The sequence below is a fragment of the Bidens hawaiensis genome, unplaced genomic scaffold (assembly GCF_021521415.1).
Source record: "Bidens hawaiensis isolate Kalapana, Puna unplaced genomic scaffold, B.hawaiensis_p1.1 tig00005181_1, whole genome shotgun sequence".
Lineage (NCBI taxonomy): Eukaryota > Viridiplantae > Streptophyta > Magnoliopsida > Asterales > Asteraceae > Bidens > Bidens hawaiensis.
In genome coordinates this window covers 317,622-321,738 of record NW_027491333.1, presented here as the reverse complement: position 1 = coordinate 321,738, position 4,117 = coordinate 317,622, and positions in this window count along the sequence as shown.

Here is a 4,117-nt window from a genome sequence, read left to right as displayed (position 1 = left end):
ATTTTCATAGTTTTGAACAATAAGTATATAATAGATGAAATCCACAACTCGTATATGTAACAATAAATAATAGCAACAATTTAGATATGCAAATAGTAAATAGTTTGAGACACCTTTCTATATGGTAACAAACAAATATACTCGGATAATAGTTGCCCTATGCTACTAGCAATTAAGCTAAAAGAGTTAGGGGAGCGTATGATCATACTTAATATTTTCATAGAGGCCAACCCGCCTAAAGCAATAAACATATAGCTTGTAATCATGTAAAGAATATAACACCAAATCGAGCATTTATTTAAGCGACATATACTGAAGAGTTCGTGGTTTTACACAAGTACAAATCATTTGAATTTGAATAAGTATGCAATGCCACCCCCAAAACGTAAGATGGAAAACAAGAGATGAAAAGTACTCACGTTAACTAGGTAAATTGAAAGATTGATTCGTGAATAATCGGAGATCAGTTTAACAAGTAAGACCTAGATTAAATGGGTCTTGAGTTAGTAGGTAGTCCTGAAAGGGTTTAAAGTAAAATATATGAGAAGTAAAGTAAATAACTAACGTTTAGGGTTTAAAAATGTAAATATTTGAGAAATTAAAGACGTGTTTATTGAAAAATAAGTTTACCCGAAACCGGGATATGATATTTTGTCCATTAATATTACTCAAACTATGTTAAGTAATTTTGCGGGTTAAAATGCACTATTGCAAGTGTCACACCCAGACTAGGGGGCTGAACATGGCCATTGAATACCAAACAAAACACAACGAAAATAATGTAACAAATGTATACTAAGACACTAGGTCAATTTTACAATCAAATATCTAATACAACTACAAAGCTAGAAATTCAACTACCATCTAATTAGGTGAAAATGTTCTACTATCCATCAAGGCTTCTTCGGGTTATGCTCTACGGTTCAACATAAACCTTCTAAAAGGATCTTCTATCTCCAAGCGAGCTCTTGTCTATGACTCTAAATCTCCATATCCGAATAAAAAGTACCTGAACACATGCTTAAAACAATTGGGTCTACTAAAAAGTTGGTGAGTTCATGAGTTTAAGTTATGAAAACATTTAAATAAAAATGATCTAAATAGTATGGTGCACATTAAGCAAGTTCACAATCAAACCTGTGTCCACGACCTGTGAACATCTAAAATATATATATATATACCCCTTACACATACCCCTTATTGTTATGGGTCAAATTTACTTATGTCTTTCAACATAAGATACAAAAATGCGTAGATATATGTCACAAGTTAACCATTTATCATCCAGTGGGCGGTCGTCCTTGATATAGGCCCACTGTGTGCGGGGGTCTCCCAGATAGTACTATATATCCCGTGGCTCCTTTCGGAGTTAATGATTGTGCTACAAAGTCGGGGATTGTTTTTGGCAGCTAAAATGGTCTTGATTAATAATATACCAATAAGTTTAAAAACATATAGAAGCATGTATCCACCTAAAAATTTAAGAAAAAGGGTAGTGCATGAACTCACCTGGGTCTATGCGTGAAGATCAGAATACTAAAGAAATATTGTACGCTATACCGAAAACAACTTCAAGTAATAGGCATCCCTAAATACAAATAAAATGTCACTAATAGTAATATATGTTGCATAACATGTGCTTGTGGCCTAAGTGATATCGTAACATTTAGTTCCAAACTCATATATGCAAGTGTCATTGTGTGAAGCTTTCCATTTTAGTAAGTTATGGATGGTAAGTATTTTAAGTTATAAACTTTGCTTATGAATATGTAATAATACCATTTATAAAGTAAGATCACATAAGTTTTTCATTATATAATTAACATGTAAAGATTTTTTCAAAGGTTTCTAAATTGTAAACTTGTAATATGTTGTGTTTTAGATTTATGTTTTACTGCTATATATTATTGTTATCCATACGATAGGATCACCAAAACAAAACATTCGATATAATAATGTTGTTCATATTTTGTGTGTAATATAACCTGTAATGAAATTCAAACATTTTGTTTCGTTTTTGTTGGTTAAAAAGAAAATGATAATTAAGATTTAAAATACACTTTAATTCTTAAAAAGTTAATATCAAAATAATTGTTATTATAAATACATAATCTGAGTTTGAATAATCTCTAGGAAAAATATCTCTATATTGAATTTACCTTTCGGGTTATTGCAGAAACAGAAATGTTTATCATGTAAATATATCAAATATTAAATACTTAGACCATCATTTTATATTTTATAAAATAGCTTTTATCCTGCTTTATTATTATGTATTGATGTGTGAAAATGTATAATATAAATAAAGAACGAATCACAATTAAGCTTTAAATTTATAAAAACGAAAATCCTACGGAAACCACACAAAACCGGCAAGTGTACCGATCATAAATAGTATAGCATCAAGGAAATCCGGATGTCGAACTCAAAGACACGTGAAAACGTTTATGATTAAGAAAACTCTAACCAAGACTTACCAAAATAATATTTATTTAATTTTTAAGATTTTATTTAACTACTTAAATTAATTTAACTAAACGAAAACGTTTAACAAAACACTTTTAGAAAACTTTGATTTAAATTCAATATGTAAAAACGTCTACCTAGGAATGAATCATGTTGACAGAAATAACAAGACAACGGATTGAAAATATTCAAGACACCGGTTATAAAAGATGACACAACCAAAACTTGTTTAAGAAAGTCAAATTACCTCTCAGTCTCTCTAACAAACTTTAACTTATTTTAGTTGATTTTTAAAGAACAAACCGGAAAAACAATTATTAACGTGTTCAAATATCGACTCTCCTCTCGGTCTCCTCGACACACTATCCTAATGGAGACGAATACTACGCAACCAAGGATAGAGGAACAATTTAACTTAACCCAAATTAAACCAACTAATTGCACATAAACACTTAAACTTGACAAGACAAAAACCCGCTCTCGCGCGATCTTAATTCTAACAAGTAAAAGCAATGAGACAATATTACTTCTTATCACCTCTCGGTCTCAAAGAAGGTGTATTTTAACTGATTTTAGATGATATATTACCCACTTATCCCTACGGTTGCGCATCCCGCAAATAAACCCAAAACACCAAGTAGAGAGCTTAACAAGCAATCAGTTAATCAAAACCGATTCAATTAACTAATGCAAGAGGATTATAAGTAATAACAAATAAAACACAGCCATCACACACAATCTAATTCATGGTTTAGTTAAACTTTACATCAATAATTTAAGTCTTAAACATTAAAAATCCATTAAACAAGTCAAAACTATGCAACAATCATCTATCCTAGGTAGAACAAACAAGTTTAGCTACTCATCACTTTTGGACAGCCATGCATACTTAATAAAAACATCACAAACATCATCATAAACATTATAAAATTCATTCAAGATCCAAACTCAATCAATTATAACTCAAACTATCAAACAATTGCAAAACAATTCAAATCAAAAGACCAAATTAATAGAGTTATGGTTCTTGAACAAAAAGTAAAGTTTAAGATCAATTACTTAGGGTTTATGGCAGAGATTTATAATGTATAAGATTCCTAGCAGCTGTACCAAGATGCCCCTTGATGTTCTTCTTCCTCTCCTAGCTACCAAGAAGCTCACAAAAAATATTTTCTTCTTCCTTTTTGCTGCCCTCCTTGCGATTGGAAATATGGCTAGGGGTTTTAATTTTGTATATTAAACTTGTTGATTTGTGTTTGCTGCTCCACGTTAGATTAATCTCCACCACACACTCAAATAATAAATCTTCTTATACTTGTATCCTTAAAAGCAACAAAACAATTCACCAATTAACTAGCCGACCACTTTTACTAAAAACAACAAGCTTCAATTCTATTTGTTTTGAGATTTCCGATCGGAAGTTAGTGTTTAGGTGGTTAGGGTTTTGATTTCGGGATTAGGCTCAATGAATGGCTGATTATTTGTGTTATTATCATAATATAATATAATATAAGGCTTTTAAGATGTGGGCTTGGGTCGAGCCTTGATTAAACTTTGAAACTTTGACACTTAAACCCTCCAAATTCTCTTTTTCTTGCCTTTTTTTCCACATCTTTCCATAACCTACACAAAACATTTCAACATTGTAAAA